The sequence below is a fragment of the Desmodus rotundus genome, chromosome 1 (genome assembly GCF_022682495.2).
Source record: "Desmodus rotundus isolate HL8 chromosome 1, HLdesRot8A.1, whole genome shotgun sequence".
NCBI classification, from domain to species: domain Eukaryota; kingdom Metazoa; phylum Chordata; class Mammalia; order Chiroptera; family Phyllostomidae; genus Desmodus; species Desmodus rotundus.
This window is the reverse complement of record NC_071387.1, coordinates 168,472,018-168,492,713: the sequence shown is the minus strand read 5'-3', so window position 1 is coordinate 168,492,713 and position 20,696 is coordinate 168,472,018.

The window sequence follows — 20,696 nt, the reverse complement described above, 5'->3', positions numbered from 1 at the left end:
TCCCACCCACCTTTCACTTAGGCAGTCCATGTGACTGAGTTTTCACCAATGGGAAGTGGGTAAAAGGGAAAGTTATTTCCAGACCTCTAAAATCTTTCACAAGACCCTCCATGTTCTCTATCCTTGTCACCTAGAGGGATGCGAAAGACTTAGAGGAGGACTCTGAGACCCTGATGGAGTCTCCAGATGGAAGAGGCATAGGTCCCAATCATGTAGAAAAGTTTTCACCAGATAACTGCACTTAACAATGACTGACAGCTGTCGAGGGGAGGGCTGAGGCAGGAGACTGGATGAAAGGAATGTAAAGGGATTAGCCAAAGAATATACGTGTTTGATCCATGGACACAGACAACAGTGTGGGGATTGCCTGAGTGGGGAAGGGGGTTGGGTGGAGGTGAGCAAAGGAGTAAAAAGTGGGGATAACTGTAATAGCATAAACAATGAAGTAAAAAAATTTTTTAATTAAAAAACAATGAAACAAGCAAAACTTTTTTTATGTTAAGCCCCTGAGATCTAAGTGTTCTTCAGTATAACAATTAGCTTATTCTAACTAAGGCAGCACCTGGAATTCTGTAGCCATACAAACCATCAATTAAATGGGCAAACAGGGGGCAGGGAGTGGAATTTACCTCCTTTGTATCTTTTCTTTAAAAAGCAAATAGAAGACATACTCCATAAAAATAAGGGAGTAAAACAAAGAAAGAAGTTGTAGAATGCATGCTACTGGGTATCTGATAGAGGAATTAGATGAAGGGAATCCTCAGGATGGTGGTGAAAAATCTCAGGAGAATGGCTAAGCAGTAGGCTCAGAGAGCAATCAAAAAGATCCTAGCAGAAGAGGGACTTTAGAAGAGACCTTCAAGGAAAAAATAGAATTAATAGATTATGCAAAGTCTTTGGTTATACTGAAAGATTTTGTGTGGCTCTAACAGAGAGTCCATAGTTATATTAGTGATTAAAAAAAAAAAGAAACCCAAGGCAATCAACTCCAGGGAAAACAAAAAGCTGAACAATAAAATAAATGTAATCATAATACATTGAGATTTAGCTGTCATGGTATTTACCCTGAATACTAATATACCCCCAAATTATTATACATATTATTAGAAGAATGGAGGAGGGAAAGTATTTGGGCAGGGGTGGGGATGAGGGGATAGGAGAGGCAGTACATAAGTTAGGTAAATTCTTATCCTCCATAGTGGAAAGTCCACAGCTAACATTTAAAATTGAAAAATCAAGAAACAGCAATGTGAGTATATTATTAGAAATGTTGAGGTAAATTGCTTCCACCCAAAAAGGAAATATGTGCCCTTCGAAACCCATATGTTGAAGCCCTAACCACCAATATGACTGTGTTTAGAGACAGAACCTTTAAATAGGTAATTAAGGTTAAATAAGTCCATAAGGGTGGGCCCTATCTATAGGATTTGTGTCCTTATAAAAAGAGGAAGAGAGCCCTAGCGGAGTGGCTCAGTTGGTTAGGCATCAGTCTGTACACCAAAAGGTTGTGTTCAGGTTCGATCCCCATCACGGCACATAACCTAGGTTGCAGGTTTGATCCCTGGTCAGGGCACATATGGGAGGCCACCAATCTCTCTCTCTGAGTCTCTCTCTCCCTCCCTTCCTCTCTCTAAAACCCAAAAACAATCAATAAACATAGCCTTGGGTGAGGATTAAAAAAAAGAAGAGGAAGAAAGTCCATATGAGGACACATCAAGATGATGGCTATTTGCAAGCCAGGAGGAGAGACCTCACCAGAAACCCAACCCAGCTGCCACCTTTGTCTTGGACTTCAAAACTTTATAACTATAATAAAACAAATTTTGTTGTTGAAGTCACCCAGTCTGTGGTATATGTGTATGACTTTTGGCAAGTCCTTAATTACTTAGTGCCTCAGCTTCTCCACCTTTAAAGAGGGAATGATACAGGCATTCACAGGACTGCTATGAAGATTAATTCAGATAATGGAGCCATTACAATTAAGAGCCACTATTAGTGGCGGCAGCAGAGTGGACACCCAGCAGATTGTGCTGTCTGGATTCAAAGAGTCAAAGGATTTCAGTCTTGTGTCCAGCCTGCCTCAGCTGTGTGACCTTGGGCTCGTTATTCCACCTCTCCAAGCTTCAGGTTTTTCATCTGTAAAGTGAGGACGCTGACTAGCAGGTCGCTGAGCATCCTTGCGACTCAAACCTCACAGCGGGAATATCTGCATGGCACTAATAATGGGAGACGGTGTGGCTGTAAGCAGTATGAACAAAAGATGATAATAAATTGCATACTGACGTCCTGCTCCTCTGCAGGCAAGCAGTCATTCACAGCCCTGCTGAGAGACGTTCACGTTCAACAAAGCCATTCCTCCTGTGACGGTGGCAGTCATTTTCATAACTACTGGTTAAGAACATGGCAAAAAGCTACTAAGTCTTCAGTGTTCTTAAATTAATGTTTATTTTAATTAAGCTCAGTAGCAACCTCATTTACTTGAAAAATAGTAACCCTGAGATGGGAGACACTTCATTTGTCTCACCCACAGGCCAGGCCAGAGGCCCCTTATCCTCTCACAGACCCCTCTGGACCACTCTAAGACCACCATTTGAAAACCACCCGGAGGGCCACTGGGAACCACTCACAAAGAGGACGTCTCCTCAAGGCTTTCCCCCAGAAGAGAAGAAGAAAGATCTTTTCGTGTGCCTGTCTCCAGTTCGAGCCAAAAAGTATGGTGTGCTTGTAGTCTCTGGGAAAACTATTCCCAGTCAGCATGTCAAGCAGCATTTAGATACCTGTGCAGCCCCTGGGCATCTGTGGGGACTGCCTGTGAGGTGAATAATCTGCCCTGGAATCAAAAGGCATTCCCCTCAGTAGCGCCAGAGCATGAAAAAGTGACAGACCGTATGGTCTCCTCTTTGGATAACCTTCATCGTCATCAAAGAGAGACATTACTGTTGATTCATGAAAGGATCACCTCTTGAACTGAAGTCATTGTTCATTATGACTGCTGCGTGTGTAAGGCAAAAAAGCACAGAAAGCACTGGAACCTGCCTTGAAACATGTAGCTTCCAGTCACAGTCTCTTAGGCTTGCCTAAAAGACTCATCTAAAAAAATAAGAGTGAAAATAATGCCAAATTCAATGAGTTGTTGTTAATAAGATAATTAAAAGCTCATGATAAACTTCAAAGCACTATGGAAATATTAGATATTATTACTGTAATAGTATCATGAAATTTTCCAAGTTAAAAATACTTTTTTTTCCTATCTCCATGAAAATCCGACAACTCAGATAGAAAACCTTTTGGCACCATACAAAAATGACCAATTCAATCCCCAGCAAAACCCATGCCTGTTTGTCAGCTTCTCAAAGGTGCCTCCTGTGCATAAAAATGATCTATGGAAAGCTGAAGGTTGATTATAAAATCTCAAGTGTCTGCTTGCCTCGAGCCATTTTAGATGAGCTATTCAAAATGCATCCAAGTCATCAGTTTGCTCTGATAGACAGGAATAACAAGGAGAAGGGTTTGATCTTCCCTGCTAGAGAGGAGACATATCCATTGTTGTCTACCTTCCCCATATATCACATATCCAGCTCTTTGTTCTCACTTAACAACATAGCTCGAGGCATAAAATTTGTGTTTCAAATTTACATGCTAGGGAAGACCATGTTAGTTACTTTACAAAGAGCTCCAAAAACACACAGCTCAGTTGATATCCAATCTTTTCTAGAATTTAAGAACATATTTATTTTTTTGGAAGGGAAAAATTGTTTTATATTGTGTATGTAGCTGTCAGTTCTTAAAAGTGGAATCTTAGTAAATCTATCATCAAATATTTACTTTGGTTTTGCCTGTTTTGCCTTGAGAGAACAGTTCCAATCCAAATTATTAATTAATATCCAGTTAAAATCCAAAAGCATATTAACTGGGATTTGGGAGCACTAGTGAATTCTGATGGTCAGAGGTCATCGCAGCATGTGCTGACGGAGCAAAGAACTCAGACCTATACTGACGGCGTGTGACGTCATCTTGAGAAAGCCTGTGCTTCCATTCCCTCATCTGTAAAAGACAAATGAAATGCCTGCTAACAGAGTGAAATGAGCAAATGGGGGCAAAACATGGTAATTGTTGTATAAAGGTTAGTAATTGTTGCTGCTATTATTGGAAGGCTGTTAGAATAAGAACTGCTTGCCCAATTACTGCTGGTGGCCCAAATGCAATGACTGACACCAACAGCATTGTCACTTTCTTCACCACATCAGTGTAGTATGAGGACCCTCAGGAAAAATAGGTGTGTGCTCTGAAATATTTACAGGTGAGATGGCGTGAGGCCTAGGATTTGCTTCACAGACGAAAAAGCAGGTTGTAAAACAGTACAAGTGATATGCTCCCTCGGACGTAGATACAGCTGTGGGACAGACGTGGGTACAGGTATAGACTAATACAGAGACATAGATGTAGAGATGAATGTAGAACATAAGGCCTCATAATACCAAGTGATTATACCAGGATGCAATAAGAGTATCTTCCCTTCTTTGTGCACATCTGTATTTTCCAAATCTTTTATAATGAACATGCTTATTTCTACAATATTTAATGATATGTTGCACTTTTTGTTTTGTTTTTCCAAAAGATATTAGGGAAAAGGTTTAAGTTGCAATATTCATGAGAAGACCATGACACATTAACTGTCTACTCTGTCCCAAAACCAACAAGACCTCTTGGCAATTTCAGCTTTGCACAGGCTAGTCCCTCCACTTGGGTCATTCTCCCACCATCAGACTTCAAATGACTGTTTCTTTCTCACCTTTACGTATATACTTAAATGCATCTCCTCAGAAAACTCCTGGCTAGCCTACTGAAGCATGTTGGCTTCCTTCATTGCACCTGACATCATTTTATAATTACATATTCTTTTGTTTCCTGATTTATTGGCTGTCTCACTTGCCCGCGATACTCAAAATGCCAGGAGGCAGGGCCTGTGGCTGTTTCGTTCATCACTGTATATACACAGTCCCTTGTATAGAGGCTGGCACGTAAATACGTATTGAATGAAGGGATGCATGGATGAATGAATGCAGCGGTATAACGCAGGAAGGCAGATGTCTTCACCCAGAGAGAGGCGGGTGCATCTGACTCTGAAGGTGAGGGCAAAGGCTGAGTCACAGGCGTCACAGAGCTGGCATATCAATAAATACCTGCCTGCCATATTAGAAATAAAAACTGAAGTAGTCATAAATGATTTCCAGTTAAATTCAAAGAATTCCTGAATGAAGTGCTTACTTGAAAATTCTAGAGCTAAAACAGACCTTTAAAATCAAATCCTCTCCTGTAAATAGGGAAACCAAAACGAGAGAAATCACAGCTAGTAGCTTTGGTCCCCACCTTCCAGAGCAGAACCCTCTCAACTGCCGCTCACTGACCCCAGTGTGACAGCAATATAACCCAGGCACTCACAGACTAATAGTCCCAGCAGCTCTTCTTGGCTTCTGCTAGGACAAGAAGTCTGAAAGTAAATGAATAGACTTTCTTTTCCAATGCCATTTGTACAGGCTGTTTATTACATAAAATACAGATTCATAACCTGGCTTGGCACCAACATTCCTTTTATTGTAAAGCTATCTCAAACCCCAAACCAGTGTAAAACTCACTCTCTTCCTTTAACCTCCCTACCACACAAATTTGCCTAGTGTCTCCCAGTGCCAGGTCTAGGTTTAATCATATTGAACTTCTTTTGGTATTTAATAATGATATTGAAATACAAAGGATGCATAATTTAAATACATGTAATTATATTTATTGAGCATTTACTATATGCCAGCCACTATTTTAAACACTTCACATGTGATCATTCAATATTCTCAACAAACCTATAAAAAAGGTGTTAGTACGCCCATTTTCAACTGGTACATAGCTTTAAATAACTTGCCTAATTGGTGATGTTTGGACCGGGCAAATGGGGGTTGTGTTTTGTTCAAATCAGGTAGATGTTTATTTTCTGTGTTGTGCATTACAGCACGGGAGGACACAATCCAGGTCTGCAGGGGGAAATCTTTCCTCAACAAGTGGCTTTTATCTCTACATGCAAGGCTGTCATTGGCTAATTGCCACTTCCCAGTCAGTGGGAAGGTGCAGAGAGGAAGAGGAAGACAGGCAGCTTTCTCTCTCCCAGCCACTTTTCATTTTGAAACCCTTCAAACCTACAGAAAAACATTTAAAAAAATTTTAATGGAACCAAGAAACTTTCACCTAGATTTTTCAATTGTGGACATTTTAACATGTTTGTTTTATCTCTCTTTACATAATTAGGAAAATGCTGAAAGTTATACAAAGGAATATTTCTTACAATATAAAAGGAAGGTACCCAAGCCAGTTAGAAATGTTACAAATGAATATAGTTGATGTGAAGAGACAAAATGTTGCAGATGATTTTCTTTTTTATCGCGTTTGTTATTAGAATGCTTGTCCCACAAAGTAAAACACAAAGAAAGAAGATTTTTAAAAACTGAAAGCATCAAAGCCACAACAACACAAACTTTGTAAGCCTAGCTTCTCTAGAAGGATGGGCACATGGTAGGGTGGGAGCGAAATGAACTTCTGAGCCTGAGTACAAACCCCAGTTCCATCACTTACTGAATTTTGTGATAACTGGGCAAGTTATTTATTTAGCCCTCCTGAGCCTCAGTTTCATCATATGTAAAATTTGGTAAGACTTACTACAAATCTATTATTTCTAGTGATTCTGGGCAGAACCTAGAAGTTTATCTCTTTAACAAGTCCAAGGTCAGAGCATATTCTGAAAAACACTGAGTAGGAAGGGAGCTAACTAGAGAGTTGATGGACTGGGAGAAGTGGTCTCAAATCCTTCACACCGTCTCCTCGGTTCTCCCTTCCCCCATCCCTGCTGCCTGTACCCTTACCCTCTCACACATTGCGGGCTGCACAAAAGTTTGCCTCTCTGACTCCAGTTTGGTCTTCGCCAAGTAAAAGCCTCGTATAGCCTCTTACTCACCCTGTGCCCAGCTCCCAACCCATCCCAGTTTCCCCACCAGTCTCCAACTCAAAGGGTCTGGTCCAGACAGCCCTGTCTGCCCAGACACCATTGGCACCTACAGCACCTCCCTCCTGCCCTATCTCTGCCTTCCGTTCAGAGCCCAGCTTAGGTCCTCTTCTTCCAAGCAACCTTTTGCTCCCACCACCCTGAGTCCTCCCCCACTTACTCTATTTAGCATTTAACTCTACCTTGCATTTTTCTCTACTTGGCCCTGTGTTTTATTCTGGGCATTTCTAAGTGTTCTCTGGGCTCCTTGAGAATAGAAGCCATGATTCTCCTTCCTCACATTCTTCCTGAGACAGCAGAGGACTAGACTCGTGGTAGGTAAGCAACTCAGCCTATAGTAACCAGTTGATTACTTAGCTGACTTACTGAGGAAGATGAGATGGGATCAAGGAAAGCAACTCTGTAGAGTAAGGACAATGTGGAGCTTGCTATAGACTGGTGAACCCACTTAGGGGACGGATCTTCAAAGGTGTTTTAAGTAAGGACCTGTAAGTGGGACAATAAAAGTAGAGTTCAAGGTAAAGTCCGAACTAAATGAGAAGCAGTGGGTAACAGCTGCTGGCACTTGCTCTGTTGTGTCTTTGAAAAGTTCAATTAAAAATAGCCCTAATACATTTTTTTAAAAAAATTACCAAACCCTGGTGAGGTCCCTTTATTGTTCCTTTAATGCGTTACTAAGGACTTATTGGTATCATTTCATGGCTCCAGCACAAATGCCTCTAGAATTTATTGCTGGGTTCACATCTCTGCTCTTTTATGGATTTTTTCCAAGAGGGGCTTGAATACGGGGCTCCCATTATACATCCCTTGTGGTAGGTTGGCTAGAGCAAGCTGCATCAGCAAATGGCAATAAAGCTCACCAAGGCAACAACTGTTACTCACCAGTGCAGTTTGATTTAGGGCAGAACATTTCCAGATGGATTCTGATGTAACCCTTTTACTTCCATCTCCCAACAACATTGAAATGGAAAAATCGATTACAGCACCCACATTTTACATGCTGCTCAGTTTTGCTGGGGGTGGAAAAGGATGGTAAAAAATACACATACACATGTACATGTACAATATATAAGGTATACACATATATATCTTTAGACAAAGGCTGATTTTGTAAACAAAGAAAGAGCTTCTAGGAAGGCGATAGGTGTATTTAATCAAGACAAATTACAAATAAGTCATATTAGGAAAGACCTTCTGTATACAAGGGCTTAGAAACAGCTTAAATCATAAACTCTTAGTTTGTTATGTCAACAGGCTTCAATAAACGTCCTTTCACTTGGGTCAACAGAGTCACTAGCGCATTCATCAGTCCTGCTTCTTTAACCGGAGGCAGTTGTCCAATCTCGTTAGCTTGCTCGGTCTCCCGGAGGAGGGAGACTATCCATCAGTTACCGTCACTGTGTGACAAAGGAGAGCTTTGAAGCCTCTGGTGCTCTCCACCCAGGAAGGAGAGGATAAATGTCCTTGGATATCAGTTCTAATGGAAAGAGTCTGCAGAAGGCAACAGAATAATTGTATGCGGGTTGGGCTGTATGGCTGTTTTGTTTTAAATTAACCAATGATTACAGGCTTCGTTCAGCAGACGTGACTTGCCTTGTCTGGATGTTTCCTAACCTCACTCTCCATAGAGGAAAAATAAGTGTGAAATTAGCATGACTTCAGTGACACCATAATTAGATAACTTTCTCCCATGAAAATCCAACTTCTGAATCACCAAACACAGGTGATGGGCTATTTAATGTGCTTCTGGCTATAAAAAGCAGGCAACACATACATTTCTAATTAGGTAAGTGATGGGACAGGTAGAACCATGATACACATTGATCAGCCTGCCTTTCTTCATTTTAGTGCCCTCCGTGACCTTCTTTTCATAAAAAACAACATGCTATTTGAGCAACATTTTATTTCCACCTCATTCAACTTGTATGTACCTAAATGACTACCAGTCTAAATTGTGTTGTGAACCACCCACCTACAGTATGCTTAGCAAAAGTCTCAGCTTGTTTAATTGTCCGGCTACACAGAGTGGCACGTCCCAAACCTGAATGAATTTACAACTCACCAGAGGATCCAGATAAAATGCAGATTCTGACCCGGGAGGTCTGGGCTGGACCTGAGAGTTTGTATTTCTAACAAGCTCCTAGGTCTTGGTGATGTTGCTGGTCTCAGATTCACAGACTGGGCATAAATCACCTTAATACTATCCTTTAAATTCCCAACGAGAAATGTAAAGAGTTACATGATGTCATGTGATTTGTTTCCTGAAAGATAAGAGTGATCATGTTTAAAGAGAAGTCGATTTTAGACATGAATTTGGAAACACAATCATAATCTCCCTAAATATTACCTCCAAGGAGAGACATTTTTTGGAGCTCAAAGAGGTCCTTTAAGGTCAATGAATATTGACTTCAGGAAGTGGTTCAAAACAGAACACAAACAGAGTCATTTAAAACGAAGCTTAAATCCAATACTTTTCCCCAGCTGCACTATTGATGTTTGGCTCTTTCTTTGCAGTAAATGTACATAAATCGAAATATCCTCTCCTTTTCTCAAAAACCTCTTCCTAAGAATAGGATTAAAGTTCATTTTCTCACTTATAGCATCTGCTGTGCACAGTTTATTTAAATATGAAATATTTAAGATTTGTTATTACTTAAACTAATTCCCTTTGACATTTATTAGCCTAATACAGATTCAACTGTGGAGATAAATGTCAAAGGTCAGAGTACCCTTGTTTCCCTCCGATGACATCAGGGTCCTGTACCTAATAACCCCTTTCTTCTGAGAAGCTCATAACACCCCATGTTCATCCTCCCACTAACCTTTTCTGAGTTTGGTTAGGAAATGGTCTCTTTTATAGATCTGGATTTGCAAGGCTAATGTCAAAAGACTATTTAATTTTTCTGTAATTTGAGTAAGTAAATACTAAGTGGAACACAATTATACTGTTGGTGTGATTCTCTTCCTGAATAAAAGTCAGCCGTCCAAAAGCATGGCTAACAGATTCACAGACACTAGCATAGTTTCCTACGCACAAAAGGAACGTTATGATAAGACAGCCAAATACTCATCCCACAAATGTTTATTTATAATTATAAATAAGTCCATAATAATTATACTAATATTAATAATAACTAACGCTTGTAATGAACTAGGAATAAGCACTTTACATAAAAGTCATTATTATCTACAATTTTACGCAGTAATACTAATACTACCCCCATTTCGCAGATAAAGAAAGTGAAACACTGAGAGGTTAAGTAATTTACCCAAGGTTACAAAGCTAGTAAGTGGCTACTATGGTCTGAACGTCTGTATGCCCTCAACTTCATACGCTGAAATCCCAACTGCCAAAGATGATGGAACTAGGAGGTGAGGCCTTGGGGAAGTCCTTAGGTTATGAGGGCAGGCCTCATAAATGAGATCGGCGCCATGTAGAAGAGACCCCAGAGAGCTTCCTAGCCCCTTCCATCATGTAGGGGCACAGAGAACAGGCACAAGCTATGAAACAGGAGGAGGGCTCTCACTAGAATATGACCATGTGGGTGCCTTGATCTTGCATTTCTCAGCCTCCAGATCCATGAGAAGTACATATCTGTTCTTTACAAGCCACCCAGACTGTGAAATTTTGTTATGGCAGCCCAAATAGACTAACGCAGGGGCAGAGGCAGCATTAAAACCCAGGCAGACTAGCTTTTATGTCCAAGCTCTGTCATGTGCTGAACACCATCCTAGGTAACGACGATCATGACAAAAGGCACTTATGGGGCTGGCAAAAGGGTCGCAGGACCCCTCAACGCTACTTTTAACCACCAATAGTCATTATGTCTTTCCAGCTGAGCTCAGCTTTGGCCTCAGAATCCCTCTGAACCCAGTGTTCCAGGCAGTCATTATCAACCAACTGGAGCTGGCAGATGAATCAAAATTTATTTGCCATTTCTGATTGAGTACATGAAGAAAAGCATTTATTAGCCTTTAAATATTTTTATTTTAAACAGTTATTAGCAAATCGCACAAGTAGCAAATAAATTCCAATGCCTATGTAAAAAGGGGTACATTTCTTACTAATATTGATTGCAATCTGTTTAATAAACTTGAGTCAGTCAAGGATTCCATGCTTTGGTTCCTGCATTCAAGGCATCTCCACATCAAAATCCTTTACACATTCCTTATACAGGCTTTAATATTTCTTCAGCCTAAGAATTGGGGAAGCATCCACAAATACCCTGAAATTATATGCCACTTTACAATATATAACTACTTACTTTAATAACTATAGGAAAAATTAAAGTTTTATTCCTATTTCTCACAATATAAATACATTCATATTTTAAATATTGTATTATTTTAAAAATCATGCTGGGAACAATATGAGATTACAGTTTGACAGTCATGGAAAGAGAAAACCCTTCTCAAGCACGAAAAAGTTGATAAGCAAGAAACAAAGACTGATTTCACTGCATAAAATTGTAAAACTTCTGTACTACAAGGACACTATAAGCAAAGTTAAAAGACAAATGACATCAGTTCTGTGTAGCTGAAATAATGGTAGCTGCCTTAGTCTTATCTCTCCACATATCTTCAGGAAAAAAACAAACTATGCACGTCAACAACACAAAAAGTGACACATACCAAAATCCCATTCCTTCATCATAACTAGAAAACCAACAGCACTACAAACTTTAATTATCTGTAGTTAAGAAAAATGTCAGTTCATAGCAGTATTGTATCTATAGCTTTCCCATCATAAGCCTTTGCAGAGACCTAAGGAGGGTTTCCAGAAAATCTGCATAGAAGACAGAAGAACAAATTGAGCTAAAATGGGTCCCAGAAAGAGAAAATCCATCTTAAGTGTAAAAATATTGAAAAATTTCTGGCAATAAAAATACTGAATACAGGGAAGAAAGTGAAAACTGACATGAAATTCAAGGAGGCAGTTCTGGAAAGGCTGGGGAAGAAACAGATAAAAAGAAAAGTAGACTCAGTCTTTGGAAACTACACAGAGAAGGCAAAAAGAGCCATGAGAGAGAACGATTCGCAATCCTACAAGACAAAATGAAACCAAAAAGTAAAGGATGCACAAACATTTTGGGGCCAAATAATTCTTTTTGTGAGGATCTACTCTGTGCACTGTAGAATGTGTGGCAGAGCCCTTGGCCTCTACCTACCAGCTGTCATTAGCACAGAACCCCTAGTTAGGAAAACCAAAAATGTCTCTAGAGATTGCCAAATGTCCCCCAGGAAGCAAAACCACATCCAAGTGAGAACCATTGACCTAAAGCAATGATTTGTTGACTTACTGATTGATTTGTTTGTTTTTTGAAGACTGTATTTTAACTGTTTAGACTAAATGGTTAAAAGGGAAAATAAAGAAAATTCAGGAAGGAAAAAAAGCTCCATTCCCTCACTCAGTTATTCATTCAACAGATACCTGTTAAATGCCTACTAAGGAATAGGTATTGTATAAAAGATGAATAGGTAAGGCATATTCACAACCCAACTTTTAAGTTTTCCATATTATTTATTTAATTTAATATTATCATGTTTTCATTAATTTTTGTTATTTTCATGGAATTGTTGCCATGCTTGTTTCTAGGTTAGGATCTTAACACACAAGCAAAACACCGTGTATGTGTCATTTGACTACAAATATTCAGAAAACTCACTGTGAATGACTATTTTTGGTGCCTACACTGAAATTTTCTTCATCTGTGGATGATGTATCAGTTAGCTGTTGCTTCAATAATGCTGCATAACAAATAAGCATAAAATTTCTGTCCATGTAACAATAGGCCCTTGTTTAACTTGCACACCTGTGAGTTGACCATGGAACAGCTGACACAGGCTGGGCCCAGCTTGGGTGGCTCTGCTCCATCTGCCCCTCATCTTCTTCCCTCTATCAGCAGACTAGACTAGGCATATTCTTTTCATGCCAGTGGCAGAGGAACAAAAGAAGTAGAATTATATAAGTCCTAGGCTCAGAAGTGATGCCCTGTCACTTCTGTTCCTGTCAGTTGAACACAATATCACAGGGCAGAGAAAATATACTCCACCCATGAGGGCAAGGAGAACTACAAATCTGGATAGCAAAGGATATCAACACAAGGAGGATTAAAGAATTAGGGCGAACGCCACAACACCACAGTGGAAAAAAAAACCAACCCAGAGTTGTCACTTACAGCATAGAGAATATAGTCAATAATATGGTGATAACGATGTATGGGGTCAGGTGGGTACTTGAAACATTGGGGGGAACACTCCCTAAAGTACATGATCATCTATCCACTATGTTGTACATCTGAAACTAATACACAATAATACCAACTGTGAACTGTGATTGAAAACTAAAAGCGAAACTTAGTCTGTTTTATTATCTCAAAATTAAGATTTCTGAACACAGATTAACTTATATTAATGAATACTATAACAAAAAAGTAATTTTCAACAATGCAAGAGAAGATTAAATAACCCCTCAACCTTAGAGAGGTTATTATTTCAGTGCATTTTTATTAGAACATCGGCAATACTAAATTAATCTATATTAAAGCAATTCCTTTCTACAGACCCACATTTCAATGAAAATGCCAATAAATGACTTTTACTATCATAAGTGTTATACCTTTTATGGCTATTTTTAGCAAGAAACTTTTCAAATGTCTTTATCTATACTCCCTATTTGTTCTTAAAAGAAATTTTCCTGAAGCAAAACACTTCTTTAAATTAAGTACTGATCCAATAGATTTAAATTTCCACATTCTGTATACTCCAGGGGAAAAAATAATTGGATTATGTTCTCTCATCCATGACTATTTAAATATTCAATTTCTGAGGTTACATTTTAGTGTGCTTTTATGTTTTATTCAGGACACATTGTTCCAGCAAATATCACAAACTCAAAGCAATGGCTCATACCGACATTAAATATGCCATTAACATGCTTGTTCCCCCGAAAAGTTCAATGAGAAGCTGTCAACAGACCTGAAGAGAAAGCCTTACTGCATTCAAAATAAATGATAAAAGAGGCACCAGGAATGACTTAAAACTTTTAGGAAGATAAAGACGAGACACAGTAATTTGAAAACATCTAGCTCTCTGCTTGGCAAACAAAAATTATTCCAATTTTCACATGCATAGAGATGACAACAGAACAAAGTCCATGCCATTTTCCACAGCAATCACAGGGCTGTTCCTTTCATCTCTGTGACTTAGATGCTTACAGCGTAATGTGACTAACATCTTAGTTCCCTGGTCTTTAATTTCCCCATCACCACAGGCAATAGTGGGATCACTCTTGAAAAAAATAACAACATTGAAAGATCAGCAACTGAAACAGAGGGACAAAAGAGATATATTTCAGATCATAGAATTATTGAATTATTTTTCATTCATTCATTTATTAAACAGAGATCGGTTACTGGCCAAGCCTTTGAAAGGCAATAGATGTCCCCACCAACTAAGACTGAACTTGAAAATGAAGAAAGAAAGAGGGCTGGGTGTAGCCCAAGAAAGTACAGTGAGCGAGAGCCTCTTATTACTGGGAAATGGAAAATGAGACCATCTGCTGAGATGGCCTGTGAGCTTTGTCCTGTAGAAGAGTTTGGCAACATGCTTGAGGCCAATGGTATGTCAAAGAAAGTTTCAGATTAGAGCAGGGCATGCTACTGTCCATGAAAGGTCATGAAAGCTGACAGCAGAGAGAGGAGCCAGACGAACTTAAAGAACAGACCAAATCCCAGGTATAGTCTCAATTTCTTATGTTTGTCTGAGTTCATTTTTGAGCATGTATAATAATTCATATTCACAATGATGACCTGAGAGTCAGAAGTATTAATGGAGTTCATTTAGCTCTTTTAAGAAGTGCAAGATAAAAGAAACTCTTTATTGAAAGATTTCACGAAAAAAATTATTATATATTTTTAACAACTTTATTGAAGTATAATTTACATACAATGAAATGCACGTATTTAAAGTGCATACTTTGGGAGTTTTGATATACGTATACAGTTGTGAAATCGTCACCATAATTAAAACAACGAACACACTTATTACCTCTGAAAGAATACTCAGGCCCCTTTGGAATGCTTCCGCCTGCCCCCACAAATACTAAACTTTTCTTCTGTAATATCTAATCTGCCTTTAATACAATCTCGTATGTTTTTCATCTTGTTTTTATCCCTAGAATTTCAATTTGGGTCTTCTCTATCTTTCATGCCTTTATTTAACATGCTCAATCCTTCCTTTAGCTTCTTGAATATACAGCATATAGTTACTCATGTTTTAATAACCTTGTCTACAAAATCTAACATTTGTGTCATTTTTGATCAGTTTCTATTGATTAATTTTTTAACTTTATTATGGGTTGTATTTCTATGTTTCTTTGCATGTAACTTTTCACCAGACACCAGATACTTACCATGTTGTTGAACTTTGTTCTGGGACGTGATCAAGTTACTTGGAAACTTAAAGTCTTGCTTTTAGGCTTTGTGAGGCAGCACCAGAGCAGCATTTAAAGTAAAACTAATATTCTTTTGTGACTAAGAGAAAATACTTCTTAATACTTCACCTGATGCCCCATGAATTATGACACTTTCCATTTCTGCTCATGGGAACAGGCACTATTTCCTGTGCTGTGTGAGCCAGAGCGATTAATCCCTCTAATTGTTTTGAGTGGCTCTTGCCTTCACCACATTTGCTTTTCCATCTGCATGAGCAGTACACTCAGCTGAATATTCAAGGGGACTCTCTGCAGACCTCTGGAATTCTCTCTGAGTGCACCTTTCTCTTTTCTGGTACTCTGTTGTGTGACCTCCTGACTATGTGGCCTACCTGAACTTCCAGCTTCAGACTCCTAAACTAGAGGAAAGTGTTGCTCTCCACCCTGGGTTCCTCTCCCTGCACCGCAGGCTAGAAACTGTCTCAAGACAGGAAGCTGGGGCAATTGCAGGACTTATATTGTTTGTTTATCATCTCAGAAATCACATTTTTCATTACCTGATGTCCAATATCTCGAGAACCATTGTTTCACATTTTTTGTCCTGCTTTTTACTTACTTCAGACAAGAGAGACATCTAATTATTATTATTCCACCATGGCCAGAACCAAAGGTCCCCAATATTGTTAAACATGTAATTAATAGCAAAATAGTTTTTTTTTTTAGTATAAGGATGTTTAAAAATAAATTTACATTATGTGAAAGTCTACTTTTTCCTCAGTGATGGCAGATAAAATGGGTTTTAATATAAGTTGTCATTTATCACAAAACTATCCAGCTGTGAACACCAAGAAATAATGGACTCTGAACTGAGAGTTTTATAGATTGAAATGCACATTTTCAAGGAGCAACAAGAAGAGATTGATAAACAATTAACTGATTTCAGAAGTCAACATTTTAGATGTTACCAGACTGTGGAGCTTTGATGTCTTTACTAGAGTAGCGCCTAACAAACACTAAGAAATCCTCTTCGTGTGGACACACAGTCTTTTGGGGGAGCTTTCCTCAGTTTAATTCATCCATTCAGCAAATATTTATTGAGTTCCTTCTATCTACCAGTGACTATTCAAGGCCATGGAGATAAAGCAGGGAACAAAACAAAGGTCTTGACCTTCATAGAACTTAATGGGTAAAACAATAAACCAATATAAAATAGTTTTATTGTGCCCTGACTGGTGTGGCTCAGTGGATTGGGCAGTGGCCTATGAACCAAAGGGTCGCTGGTTTGATTCCCAGTCCGAGCACATGCCTGGGTTGCACAGGCCAGGTCAGGTACCCAGTAGGGGGTGGGTGAGAGGCAATCACACATTGATGTTTCTCTCCCTCTCTTTCTAATTTCCTTCTCCTCTGTCTAAAATAAATAAACAATAAAAGAATTTTATTCTTTTTAAAAATAGTTTTATTGTGGAAAACTAAATCAGTTTAAAGCATTAGAGACCTTCAGGGGGTGATATTTTAGATAGAGTTTTGTAGAAAGCCCTCTCTGAGGAGGTTACTTTGGATTTGAATGAAGTGAGGAAAGAAGCCATACAAAACTCTAAAGAATAATGTTCTGGAAAGGAAACAAGTACAGCTACCCTCAGGAACAAATGAGGTGGGCTTATTTAAGGATTTTAGTAGGAATCTAATTGTAAACCAGCAACAACTAGAAACCACTTAGTTTTGTTTACCAACAATTATTCATTCATTTATTCATATAATAAACTACATATCAAATATTTTGTTACATGTGTGAATGCAAAGATGAGTTGCCTAAAAAAATCATGAACACAATTTAAAGAGAGTGGATTCTATACATAAATAACAAGCAGTGGTCATAATAATGAGGGTAATGGAGCTTCAAGCTTAAAGGTCTAAACAATATATTGATTCTAAAAGGTCTGACCCACTTGGCCATGTGTGACTGGCCAACTGGACCCTTATTTGAATGAAAGGCAAAAGAGTAAAGGATGGGATATTTGAAGGACAACATGATTTGTATAAAATGAGAAGTAAGCTGTTCAAAGACAAGAGCAATTTTTGTACTCTTTTTTTATTGTTGTTCAAGTACAGTTGGTCCACGGGGCCTTTATACATGTTTCTTGACAACCCTTCCCCTTCTTTGCCTCATTAACCCCTCTTCTCTCCCCTCTGGTTACTCTCAGTTTGTTCTTTATTTCCATGTCTCTGGTTATACTTTGCTCGCTTGTTTGTTGATTAGGCTCCACTTATAGGTAAAATCATATGGTATTTGTCTTTTACCACCTGGCTTATTTTACATAGCATAATGCTCTCCAGTTCCATCCATGTTCTTGGGAAGGGTAGGAGTTCCTTCTTTCTTTCTGCTTAGTATTCCATTCTATAAATGTACCCTTTTGATCCACTCATTTACTGATGGGCACTTACACTGTTTCCAGCACTTGGCTATTGTAAATTGCACTGCTATGAACATTGGGGCGCATATACTGTATTCATGGATTGGAAGAATTAACATCATCAAAATGTCCATACTATCCTAAGCAATTTATAGATTCAATGCAATCCTTATTAAAATACTAATAATATATTTAACAGATGTAGAACAAACATTTCAAAAATTTATATGGAACCATAAATGACCCTGAAGAGCCTCAGGAGTTTTGAGAAAGAAGAACAAAGTAGGAAGGATCACAATACCTGATATCAAACTATATTACAAGGCCACTGTAATCAAAACAGTCTGGTACTGGCATAAGAACAGACACATAGATCAATGGAACAGAATAGAGAGCCCAAAAATATACCCATGTCTCTATGGTCAATTAATATTTGACAAAGGGGGCAGGAGCATAAAATGGAGTAAAAATAGCCTCTTTGACAAATGGTGTTGGGAGATCTGGACAGCTACATGCAAAAAAATGAAACTTGACCACCAACTTATACCACACACAGAAATAAACTCAAGATGGATAAAAGACTTAAATATAAGTTGTGATACCATGAAAGTCTTAGAGGAGAACATAGGCAGGAAAATTTCAGATATTCCACATGTAACAGGGTGCAGCCGGCGGAGGGCCCAAATAGGGATTTGTAATGGGGTCCAGAACTTGGTGTCCAGGAAATACTAGAAAAAAAATATATATATATAGGATGTCCTCACCCCCACAAGTCTGAGCTAGGGGATGGGACGCATGGAGCAGGGCCATTGAGAGGAGCTTGGAGATGAATGGCTTCACACCACAGGGCCACACCTGCCCGGACTTCCTATAGCAGCCCAGTAGAGGTGGAAAAATACAGGAATGTTGGCAGCTGTGGCCAGGTGTGGGAGGAGTCAAAAATGGTGCAGCAGAGGAAGATTGGCGCTGGGATTTAAACCCAGGCACAGCAGCCATGCGGCGTCTTTTTGGGACCACACAGCTTGGGCAGAGAAGAACCACAGACTTCTATTTCTTTTTCTGAGGTATGGTACCCCAGACTAGGCGGGGGGGAGGGGGAAGGAAGGACTGTGTGTTTGTGGGTATTCTAAAGGACTTTGGGATCTCATTGAAGACATTAAGTTATTACTCTTAGGTTTTATAACTCTGTAAATAAATAATCCCTTTCCTTTTCACCAACCTCTGGCGTTGAGAGATGTCTTTCCCTGGTGGTGGGCAAGGTGAACCTAGTATGGGGAGGGGGACCCCCGAAGCACAAGGGTGGGATCCATTCAGTAGCAGTATATCATTCACCACCACCCCATTTGTGGGTGTGTTCTGTAATATACACAGCAATATTTTCACTGATATGGCAAGGGACATAAAGGAAAGAATAAACACATGGGATTTCATCAGACCAAAAGCTTCTGCATGGCTAAAGAAAACATCAGCAAAATGAAAAGGGAACCAACTGTATGGGAAAATGTATTTGCGAATAATATCTTGGACAAGGGTTTGATCTCCAAAATATACAAAGAACTCACACAACTCCACACCAGGAAGACAAACAAATCCAAGTAAAAAATGGGCAAAGGACCTGAACAGACACTTCTCCAAGGAGGACATACAGAGGGCTCAGAGACATATGAAAGGGTGCTCAACATCCCTGGCCATCAGAGAGATGCAAATTAAAACCACAATAAGATACCACTTCACACCAGTTGGAGTGGCCATCATAAACAAATCAACAAACAAGTGTTGGTGAGGTTGTGAAGAAAAGGGAACCCTAGTGTACTGTTGATGGGAATGCAGACTGGTGCAGCCACTGTGGAAAACAGTATGGAATTTCCTCAAAAAACTAAAAATGGAACTGCCTTTTGACCCAGCAATTCCACTGCTGGGTTTATATACTAAGAATCCTGAAACACTAATTCAAAAGAGAGCAATTTTGAGCAGAGCAAATGGCGTGCTTATCAGAGCCCTGTGGCTCTGCCTCTCTGGGTTCATGCCCAAGTCCTTTAGAAGACAGATAAAGAGCTTTATTGCTGAAATCTCTGTAAGAAACTGGAGCACCAGGCCATGCTGCTTGGGGAACAGTCCACACTGGGCCCCTCTTCCCTGAGTGACTGCCCGAATACACTGTAATAAGGACAAGAAATGGGGACAGGGAGGAAGCAGCTGGAGTCACCATGGACAGAGACCCATACCAGCTAAGGACAAGAGTCAGAGCAGCCCGATGGGGCCCTACCTTGGAGAGGGGGCAATGCTAGCATAGTCAGTAGGGCTGTGCTTATTGCACACAAAGGCACATCTGTGGGGACTCCTTAAATTAGTCCCTGAATTTTTCCTGGTGGAAATATGTAATTTTGGAATTACATATACTTTGGTTATCATATTACATCAGCTACTTAACTAGCTGTATTATCTTGAGCAAATTACTAAACCTCTCTGGACCTCATTTTTTTCACCAGTTAAATAGGGATGTTTTCACTGTTAGGGGTTAGAATTGCTGTGGGGTTTAAATAGCATGTGGTCAGTGCTCAAACAATGGTAGCTTATTTTTATAATTACTACTACTACAATTATTATTATTGAATTTACCATTGAAATTCTCAAAAGTTAGTAAGTAAAGATTAAATTAATAATGCTTAGATTTGGGGGATCCAATTGTACCCTCAAGTTCTTTTGCCCTGGGAAGTATGGGATAACATTAAAACTAAGTATGTACATGGCTTTGGGCAATTTAAGCTCCTTGAACCTCAGTTTCTTTATCTATGCCCCAGAGTAT